This window comes from Melanerpes formicivorus, unplaced genomic scaffold, assembly GCF_026170545.1.
Source record: "Melanerpes formicivorus ecotype bairdi unplaced genomic scaffold, bMelFor1.0.p_v2 SCAF_23, whole genome shotgun sequence".
In the NCBI taxonomy this organism is placed as follows: Eukaryota; Metazoa; Chordata; class Aves; order Piciformes; family Picidae; genus Melanerpes; species Melanerpes formicivorus.
In genome coordinates this window covers 7,461,537-7,472,727 of record NW_027142375.1, presented here as the reverse complement: position 1 = coordinate 7,472,727, position 11,191 = coordinate 7,461,537, and the positions used below count along the sequence as shown (strand labels likewise).

The following is an 11,191-nucleotide window of genomic DNA, read 5'->3' as shown; positions in this document are numbered from 1 at the left end:
TAAGGTTGGTAGGAGTTCTGTAGTAAAGGCAGAGAGAGTTCTCCTGAATTTTCTGATTCTGGTTTCCACAACATTTTCTTTTTAAATAAATGTTCACACACTAAGCACTTGTGGTGAATGCTGTGCCAGAGTCCAGTGCAGACCTTGAAAAAGCCAGAAAGTGTGTGATGACAAAACCAATCAAGGACTATGCTTAGATAGACAAGCTCTGTGGTTGCATGCTGGGTCAAGTGCAAAGATACCACATTAAGATTGGACATAGGATGGCGTGTGGCATCTCTTACTACTTTCTTCTGTGGGATCTTAACTGCATTTAACTTCCATTTTAAATTAGGCCTCAACAGCATAAAAGCAAACAAAACAGGAAAAAAAAACAACCAACAACAACAACAACTGTGTCTAGTTCTGGGCCCCTCAGTTTAAGAAGGACATTGAAACACTTGGATGTGTCCAGAGAAGGGCAACAAGGCTGGGGAGAGGCCTTGAGCACAAGCCCTATGAGGAGAGGCTGAGGGAGCTGGGATTGTTTAGCCTGGAGAAGAGGAGGCTCAGGGGTGACCTCATTGCCCTCTACAACTACCTGAAAGGTGGTTGTAGCCAGGAAGGGGTTGGTCTGTTCTCCCAGGCAACCAGCACCAGAACAAGGGGACACAGTCTCAAGCTGCACCGGGGAGGCTTACACTCGAGGTGAGGAGGAAGTTCTTCACCAAGCGAGTCATTCGTCATTGGAATGTGCTGCCCAGGGAGGTGGTGGAGTCACCATCCCTGGAGGTGTTCAAGAAGGGATTGGACGTGGCACTTGGTGCCATGGTCTAGGCATGGGGTCTGTGTTGATAGGTTGGACTCGATGATCCTCGAGGTCCTTTCCAACCTTAGTTATACTGTGATACTGTGTAACAAAAGCCCACCCCAAAACACCACCAGCACCACACAAAAAAACAGACCCAGAAACACAGACAAAAAAAAAACCAACAACAATCTAGTTTGTGCAAAAATTGATCTGACTCTAACTTGAATACATCCAGCCTTGCAGCTTCCAGTCCTTGGGTGTACAAATACCAGTCCCAAGAACACGTTACTCTGCATGAGAACTCGTGGAATAAACTGTTAGATCAGTGATGTTGTGTTCTCTTTAAAGTCTTGCATCCTGCATTTGCAACTTTTTCCCTCCCCTGAAGGCAGCTGGAGGTTTTCAGGCTATTCTGCTTAACTGCATCTGTGTCATAAGTGACTGACATAGGAAGCAGATCTTAGCCCCAATGTCACAAACTAATGCAGCTGCAGACAGAGGAAGAGGGTTACTAAGAGAAGAGATTTTAAGATTCTGCTTCTAGGGAATAGTGAGCAGCTAAAATAGGGCTAAAAGCCAGGAGTGTGCAAGCTCCTGCTGGTCAGTTTGCAGTTGAGCAATACTGGGTTTTAATAACTAGGTGCAAAAGACTTAATTGGTGACTTTTGTGCACATGCTGGATCACTGGGTGCTAAATGAGGTCACCCCTCTTGACCCCATACCCAGCACTAATTAGGACTAGCAAACCTCAGCTTCAAGATTGAAGGTGAAGCCAGGATTACGCCTGATGTCAGCAATAAGGTGTAACTTAATAAATAATAATAATAATAATAATAATAATAATAATAATAATAATACCACCACCAGGCTGGAAGATACCTTCAAGATCATCGCATCCAACCCATCAACCAATCCAACCCACCTAAACAACTAACCCATGGCACCAAGCACCCCATCAAGTCTCCTCCTGAACACCTCCAATGATGGCGACTCCACCACCTCCCCAGGCAGCCCATTCCAATGGGCAATCACTCTCTCTGTATAGAACTTCTTCCTAACATCCAACCTGAACCTCCCCTGGCGCAGCCTGAGACTGTGTCCTCTTGTTCTGGCACTGGCTGCCTGGGAGAAGAGACCAACCTCTGCCTGTCTACAACCTCCCTTCAGGTAGTTGTAGAGAGCAATAAGGTCACCCCTGAGTCTCCTCCTCTCCAGGCTAAGCAACCCCTGCTCCCTCAGCCTCTCCTCATAGGGCTTGTGTTCCAAACCCCTCACCAACTTCGTTGCCCTTCTCTGGACTCGTTCCAGCAAGTCAACCTCCTTCCTAAACTGAGGGGCCCAGAACTGGACACAGTACTCGAGGTGTGGTCTAACCAGTGCAGTGTACAGGGGCAGAATCTTCTATCACTGGGTACAAGCAGGACGACATTAAACCATTAATGCTTTGCTTTTCTCCCACTAACAGTAAAGGTAGAGCAGTTAACTTCATGACAGCGGTGGGAGCAGTGTGTTCCGATCCTCCAGCACACGCCGCAGGAAATACACACCGTCAGGTTTCCATTTACAACGTTGTTATTTTCCAAACTCTTTCTATTGGCCACCTCAGTGTTTTCATTAGTTCACATGCACTTCATCATGTTAATAAGTCTGTACTTCAGCAGACACAGGGAAGGAACGCCCCCCCCCCCCCCCCCCCCCCCGCCTTCCCCTCCAGGTTTTCAGTTTTCTTTCACTGAGTATGATAGGGTAACATTTACAAGCTTTGTTTACATTGCAAGAGAGCATTTGTCTGTGCGCTGTCAAACCACTGTGTGTGGCATGACAGGATAGAAAGACAATAAATCCTGGTAAAAGGGCATCAGGAATACCTACAGCAGCTGAAGAGCTTTATAACAGAAAAATGAAGGCAAGCGTGAATGAAGTATGAATGGGAATGTGTGCAAGCAGCAGCAGGAACAGCAGAACAGAGGGCTGTAAAAACCAGGCTGCTTTGTTAACACAGAAAAACATTCCCAGCAGAAAGAAAAGGGACTGCTCTGCTTATGTCAAGGCCACCTGCACTCTGCAAACAGACCTAACACAGATGATCAGTCAGCAAAAGACCTGGCATCCTGATCCCAGGAGGGCAGGAACAATGCTGCAGCATCAGCTACACCTTGCCCTTCCTGTTAGCCCACGAGGAGGACACACATGCTGAAAACAAGGGGGAAATAGTCAAAGGGCAGCAACCTGACCTATGATTTACAGAGAAAAAAGTAATCAGGATTCTGAGGTAAAAGGTCACCAGTTTATGCCTCTTAAGGGAAATGAAAGACATACCCAGAAACTATCCCCAGTGCAGGGGAGCTATAGCTTGGGAGCTGGCATTCCCTGCTCTTTTGTGTCAAACACACAGGGTATGTGTGTCACAGTGAGAATGAATTAAATCTATAAGAGAAGGAGAGTAAGTAGACAAAATCAACTTGTTTAAAGATTATGTGACTAAATACCCCCTTCCCCTTTTATGAGTCCTCACACTGAACTTTCTTACACCCATTTCTCCACTGCAGCAGTTTCCCACCCAGCCCTGGACAGATGGTGTTTCTCAGATTGTAAGGTCATGATTAAGTCTGGCAAGTGAAATACAAAACATCTGAAAAAACCCCAACACAGCACTGCTCAGCAGCAACACCCTTTTTTCCTGGCCAGGCCAGGGAGAAGAAACTACAGTTATGGATTCAATGTCTTCACACTGTAACTATAGAATACCTTTAACTGGTGGAATTGGTTCCCTTCCTCCAGAACCAGGTTTGCACTACAGTCAGAAACTGTGGTTTGCTCTCACTCACCTCAGGGTAACTGACTTTCTATTAACAGAAGGAAAGCAAAAAGTTAGGTAAGACTCTGTATTATCTGAAAGCATGCAGTCCATCATGCAATAAGAAATAAATCCCTTTTACCTCCAGCCATAAGACTGTGGTGTCTGTGTAGGCTCTCGCCGGTATCAGTGCTGTCTGTGGTGTCTGTGTAGGCTCTCGCTGGTATCAGTGCTGTCTGTGGTGTCTGTGTAGGCTCTCGCTGGTATTAGTGCTGTTCTGTCTTGGTTTTGGTCTTAGCCTCTTCATTTGGTGCACTGAATTTCCTCCCTTCACAGGAATTAGAAACAGAATCATGGAATCACAGAATGGTCTGGGTTGGAAAAGACTTCCAAAGGTCATCTAGTCCTACCCGACACCAACCTGGGCAACCCATTCCAATGGCCAATCTCTCTGTGAAGAACTTCTTTTTAAGCTCAAGCCTACTCTTCCCCCTGTACAGCTTGAGATTGTGTCCTCTTGTTCTCTTGCTGGTTGCCTGGAAGAAGAGACCAACTCCCACCCGGCTACAACCTCCCTTGAGGTAGTTGTAGACAGCAATAAGGTCTCCCCTGAGCAACCTCCTCTGCAGGCTGAACAACCCTCAGCTGCTACTCACAGGGCTTGTGCTCCAAACCCCTCACCAGCTTTGCTGCCCTTTCTCTGGACACATTCCAGCATCTCAACATCTTTCTTAAAGTGAGGGGCCCAGAACTGGACACATTACTCAAAGTGTGGGCTAACCAGTGCTGAATACAGGGACAGAATGATTTCCCTGGTCCACTATTTCTGATGCAGGCCAGGATGCCATTGGCCTTCTTGGCCACCTGGGCACACTGCCGGCTGATGTTCAGCTGCCTGTCAACCAGAACCCCCAGGTCCCTTTCTGCCTGGCTGCTCTCCGGCCACTCTGACCCCAGCCTGTAGTGCTGCATGGGGGTGTTTTGGCCAAAGTGTAGAACACAGCACTTAGTTAAATCTCATGCCACTGGACTCTGCCCATCTGTCCAGCCTCTCAAGGTCCCTCTGCAGAGCTCTCCAACCCTCTAACAGATTGACACCTGCTCCCAACTTGGTGTCATTGCAAACTTACTGATGATGGACTCAATTCCCTTCAATGTTCTTTACTCTTCTTCTTAAATATTCCAGTAACTACGCCATGATCTCCAGTTCCCAGTGGCTGCAGCTCTGTTGCACCAAACAACCAGCCTCTCACATTTAAGGTTTTGTCTTCATTCCCACCTTCATTTCTGGTATCTGCAGAGACCAGTCCTCTGGCCTGAAAAACACAAAATCCACCAGGAGAGGTGAGGTAGAGGAATTGTTTCTGTGGGACACCGATTTGAAAACCATGCTTTGTTGTTTCTAAACAGCGTTTTGAGAGAGGCACAAGTATGGTATGAAATCCAAAACAAGCATCTGAGAAAAGTCAGCCCTGCAGACAACTCTATTTTTGTTCATCGAGCAGCCAAGCCTGCTACAGATTACAAGCAGCCAGCTTCCACATATCTGCAAATGTCAAAGCTGTTTGGGACAGCTCTGCTTCATTCCAAGAAGTCCACAGGAAAATTGCACTGGCAACAGCTCTTTCCCCAGTAATTCTGTGCTTGCTCCTAGGGAACGTTTCTACTGCTTCAACTCTTCTGCATTTAAGACTACCTTAAAATAAACATCAGTAATTATTTCTTTTAATTACATTTCCCACACTAATACAGCACACTAAATGCATGCTAAAGTCTGGCAGGACATTTGGCCTAGTTTTAATTCCTACACTCCAAATTAAGATTAGTTTTATGCAACACTGAAACCACTCTGATTTCTGCATGGCACAAGGGTAGAGCATCTTTGAGCTGCAGCAGTGCAGTGCATAAAGGTAGAGCACCTTTGAGCTGCAGCAGGGCAGTGCACAAGGGTAGAGCATCTTTGAGCTGCAGCAGGGCAGTGCACAAGGGTAGAGCATCTTTGAGCTGCAGCAGGGCAGTGCACAAGGGTAGAGCACCTTTGAGCTGCAGCAGGGCAGTGCACAAGGGTAGAGCATCTTTGAGCTGCAGCGGTGCAGTGCACAAGGGTAGAGCACCTTTGAGCTGCAGCAGGGCAGTGCACAAGGGTAGAGCATCTTTGAGCTGCAGCGGTGCAGTGCACAAGGGTAGAGCACCTTTGAGCTGCAGCAGGGCAGTGCACAAGGGTAGAGCACCTTTGAGCTGCAGCAGGGCAGTGCACAAGGGTAGAGCACCTTTGAGCTGCAGCAGGGCAGTGCACAAGGGTAGAGCACCTTTGAGCTGCAGCAGGGCAGTGCACAAGGGTAGAGCACCTTTGAGCTGCAGCAGGGCAGTGCACAAGGGTAGAGCACCTTTGAGCTGCAGCAGGGCAGTGCACAAGGGTAGAGCACCTTTGAGCTGCAGCAGGGCAGTGCACAAGGGTAGAGCACCTTTGAGCTGCAGCAGGGCAGTGCACAAGGGTAGAGCACCTTTGAGCTGCAGCAGGGCAGTGCACAAGGGTAGAGCACCTTTGAGCTGCAGCAGGGCAGTGCACAAGGGTAGAGCACCTTTGAGCTGCAGCAGGGCAGTGCACAAGGGTAGAGCACCTTTGAGCTGCAGCAGGGCAGTGCACAAGGGTAGAGCACCTTTGAGCTGCAGCAGGGCAGTGCACAAGGGTAGAGCATCTTTGAGCTGCAGCAGTGCAGTGATCAATAACGTGACACATTACTGTTATGCCAGAACAAGTCACACACGGCTGTGTAGCGCACCTTATAATTAACCACTGATTTACAACAGAAAGAGGATAGGCTGTTACATTCCATTAACTTGCCTTCCTTTCAGCTGACAGGCAGCTGAGGGCTGAGCACTTCATATACTTCCTGCAATTTCCTTCCCCACAAGCATTAAAATTGCTGTAATTAGCAGAGATCAGCTCTGACAGCAAAACTCTCATTTCATCTATACAATGCAGCAGCTTATAACAAAATTGGGATTTATCAGTCTTATTAAGCAGCTAACCAGTAATTCTCTTTTATCACACATGCTCATATGGTTCCATGTAGTCTTTTCAGATCATTCATTCACCTTCCATATACCTCTACAGAAAAATAATGTTTTCCCAAGAACTGTGAAACAGGATGAGTTCAGCTGATGAGTCACAAGCATGCTGAGGAGGTATAGTAAAAACTGATACAGGTGCTCCATGGTTGCTGTTGAATGAGAGTATTTTCTGTCATGCTGTTTCTAAGAGTACTTGCTGGGTACTAGTCTGTAGGGAAAAGGCTGCCTGAGAGGGAGTGGAACATGTTCCTTATGAGGAGAGAGTGAGGGAGCTGGGTCTCATTAGTTTGGAAAGGAGGAGACTAAGGAGTGATCTCATTAATGTTACATAAAAGGTGAGTGCCATGAGGATGGAGCCAGGCTCTGCTCGGTGAGCAAGCCCTATGAGGAGAGGCTGAGGGAGCTGGGATTGTTTAGCCTGGAGAAGAGGAGGCACAGGGGTGACCTCATTGCTCTCTATAACTACCTGAAAGGTGATTGTTGCCAGGAAGGGGTTGGTCTCTTCTCCCAGGCAACCAGCACCAGAACAAGGGGACACAGTCTCAAGCTGCACCAGGGGAGATTTAGACTCAAGGTGAGGAGGAAGCTCTTCACCGAGCGAGTCATTCGTCATTGGAATGTGCTGCCCAGGGAGGTGGTGGAGTCACCGTCCCTGGAGGCATTCAAGAGGGGATTGGATGTGGCACTTGGTGCCATGGTGTAATCATGGGGTCTGTGTTGATAGGTTGGACTTGATGATCCTCGAGGTCTCTTCCAACCTTAGTTACTGTGGTACTGTACTGTGATACTGTGATGCATTGCAAGGGGCAATGGGTGGAAGCTGAGGCATAGGAAGCTCCACGGAAATAGGAGGGAAAAAAAATTCACTGTGAGGGTGACAGAGCACTGGAACAGGCTGCCCAGAGAGCTTGTGGAGTCTCCTTCTCTGGAGATACTCAAAACCTGCCTGGGTGTGTTCCTGTGTGATCTGCTCAAGGTGATCCTGCTATAGCAGGGGGGTTGGACTAGGTGATCTTTTGAGGTCCCTTCCAACCCCTAACATTCTGTGATTCTGAACCCCCTGGTTGACTTTCTTCTGTTTTCCATCTGACAGCTTGCTGTCAGAGGCGTGCAGTGTTTCATTTCACCTCACATTTTGATTTGTCTGTCAGAAGCATGGAGTTTAGAAGAGGCAATTGGCAAGGTTAGGGGAGTTTATGCTAGATAATAATTTTCCCACTAAGTAGGTACTGAGAGCTTTGACTAAATGTGGTCAAGTCAGATCACTGTGGGACATCTTCCTTCTGACTGCTAGAAACACCTACAGCAGGACTTCAGGACTGCAACCCTCCTGTGCTCCACAGCACCTGTCCAGTTAAGGAAAGCTGCAAAGAGAAAGTTTAATATTAAAGTATCTCCATAAAGCACAGCACAACACACCACATGGAGGTTTCTGTTGCATTTGCTTGAAGCCTCAAGGAAATGTAAATCCGTTGTGATAAATAGAAGCTTAAAGGAGATCAGCCACTGCCCTGGTGAGGCACTGGAGTGTTCTTGGCATGAGGAGTCCACTCTATTCAGACCACAGACCGTGGCACGTAAATGAACCTGTGGGGATTATGCTGGTGTCTGCGGTGGGGATGATGAACAGCTCAGGTTGTGCACTACCCAGGACATTTGACCTTTCACTGTCAATTAGGAGAAGCAGTTGTGACACTGACTGTAGGAACGTGACCTTACCAAGCGTTTTGCTTTAGCCTTTGGATGTGTATTGCTGTGTCTTTGTACTGATCGGCCAGGGGGTGGCAATGTCAACCCCGAAAACGGTTTCTTAAACTTGCTGGTCGGAGCTCCTGTTCCTGCTCCTCCTCCTTTGTGCTTTCCCCCTTCCTCTGCTTTTGCAGTTAAGCAGCCTGTGCATGCATTTTAACTTCCTTTGCAAAAGTTAAGCTCAGTTTTATCTCCTGGGAACTCAGCCCATTGCAAAGACTTTCTGATCCCACTAAAGTGTACACTTTTTTTCTGACCCCCCTTCATTCAGCTCCTTAGAGGTGCTCAAGTATACTTTTGAAGTGACTTATATTTCAGTGCCAGCTTTCCAATCAAGATTTCTCCCCTTCTTAAGGTGCAAATGCTAGAGACTCTGTCCTTTGACTAAAGTTTGTTTGAACCTTTGAGGTTTGGGTTTTCTTTTGCTTTGTCTCAGGTCAATAAGCTTTGCTGGCCAGCTTCTTCATTTCCCAGTGTTCACCCTTCTGAAACACAACATCTTTCCATTTCAGGTCTGTCGTTTGTCTAAAGCAATAACTAAGTTATTTTCTATATTTCCACCTTACTTCACTATAAAACTTTCACAGTGGTGCAATGAAGTCTTCTGTAGAAGCACCAGAGCCCCCTCTGAACGAGGTGTTTCATGGCATGCTTACCAGCAGAGCTCCCACCAAGGGCTGATCTACTTCTCTTCCCAGTTTCAGGAAGCCACTGCCCAGCATGATGAAGCATGACAAGACAATCATCAGTGCTTAAACTTACATAGCAGAGAGCAGCCACCAGTACTGCCTGCAAAATAGCCTCCTAGTTCCACGTTAGGTGGTTTCAGCATTCATTTCTTCTATTTGGTACCATGGTAGTTACCAGCACTCAGGTTCCTCTCCAAGGGGGAGACAGGGGCACAAGTTCTGGGCAGAGGGAGAGAAGGGGCAGAACATCATCACACAAGCCTGATGAGAAGATACCTGCCCTTGCAGGCTCCCAGATGGGAGCCATGGGAGATATCCTCCAGAAGGTCTTCCCACTCCAGTAAGCTCTCAGCTTTATGCCTCTTATTTTATGCAGCTTCTTCATTCATCCAAAACTTCTTGGAGAGACAGGCAGGGCAGAAGTGTACTAGAGACTGAACTGCTTTTAAAGCTTCTGGGTTAGCCTCCCATTCACCTCTTTTCCCACAGCTCAGTACAGAGTGTGCCTCATACAACATGTTCCTCCTTTCAAGCACGAAACAAAACTCGGCACTTGTGGAGTACAGTGCCTGCTCTTATTAGAGCAGGAAGGAATAATTGCAGGGATTATGAATGTGGTACTGAATGTCAAGGCTTATTAAAGCTACTCTCCAGATCAAGATTCAATAAAGATCCTTCCAAGGTGCTGCTTTTCTGCCTGAAATTAAATTATGGCATCAAATACCTTTGAAATGCACCTACCAAGTAACTAGTTCTGCTGGCATATTTAAGTTACTCATCTGACCATTACCGGAATACATCAAAGCTCCTCACGCTTGCAAGCATCAGAGGGTTTTGTCCAATGCTGCTCCTAAGGTACAAAACACCTACTGTGCTCCAGTAGGTATCAGGCATGCCAGGCTTTACAAAAAAGGTGTGTGGGAAACAGGAGAAATCCTTCACTCAGAAAATTTTTCTTCAAGTTATTTGTCCATAAGAATATTTGATTACAGGGGATGATGCCAAAGCAGTCAACAAATCCATTTAGAAAATGCACTGCAGTGTTTCAGGAGATCAGCAGCTGGAGCTCTGCTTGGGCTCAACACGGTGTCCAGTTTGAGCCTTCTGAGAATGCCTCTCCAGCCAGCTGTTTAGGAGGTGCATCCAGCCTCCTGCTCCTCCACACCATAGAGGTCTGCCCAGGAAGAGGCTGAGTAGTGGCAAAGCTCTGCAGCTGGTGACTACACTGACCTCTGTCCTGACTCCTGTGGCTGCATGCAGAACTGGATGCCCCAGGAATGCCTCAATACAAGGCTGGCAGCATTAGAACACATCTGATGGTCAGGAAACCTGCCTGAGGCAAAGGCTGAAGAAGTAATTAAAAGCTGTCCTCAGGCCTTCAGTGAGCCAAGGAAGATTCAGACACCTGAAACATGTTCAGACTCATGCTAGATTCACAGGCAATGATCTTGTAGCATGGCTTCCTGTGATGGTAGCAGGAAATGGCTCTCATGGATAACCAAAGGCTGAAGTCAAATGAGGCAGTCAAGAAGCTCTTTCCCATGGTGGATAGTTATGAACCAAGCCTCAGATTTGTGAGAGGATTCATCTAGAAGTGAACAGGTTCCATTCAGCTGTTCAGGTAGTGATAGGACTAGGGGGAATGGAATGAAGCTGGAGGTGGGGAGATTCAGGCTGGATGTGAGGAGGAGGTTCTTCACCATGAGAGTGGTGAAGCACTGGAATGGGTTGTCCAGGGAGGTGGTTGAGGCCCTGTCCCTGGAGGTGTTTAAGCCTAGGCTGGATGAGGCTCTGGCCAGGCTGATCTAGTGTGGGGTGTCCCTGCCCATGGCAGGGGGGTTGGAACTAGCTGATCCTTGTGGTCCCTTCCAACCCTGACTGATACTATGATACTAAGAAAGCTTTAACAGCCCTGCTGCTGTTCTACCTTTAAATTTAAAAACTAGTAAAGCTTTTAAGTGAGCTCCCAAAGCAAAACAGGAGAGAGATTTGTTGTGCTCCAGTTCTTTGCTGCTTCCCCACTTTAGACATTTAGAAATGCCACTACTTCATGATTACTCAAATAATCTGGATTGATGCTGTTTGAATCCT

At 47.3% G+C, this 11,191-nt stretch overlaps 1 long non-coding RNA gene across 1 annotated transcript; it reads right to left on the bottom strand.

Moving 5' to 3' along the window:
• Positions 1-3,284: 3,284 nt before the first annotated feature.
• LOC137448247 (uncharacterized) lies at positions 3,285-4,996 on the bottom strand. Its single transcript, XR_010989021.1, has 3 exons — positions 4,718-4,996; positions 3,730-3,915; positions 3,285-3,636 (listed from the first exon to the last, which is right to left on the bottom strand). It is a non-coding gene; the product is annotated as an uncharacterized lncRNA (long non-coding RNA).
• Positions 4,997-11,191: the final 6,195 nt, after the last annotated feature.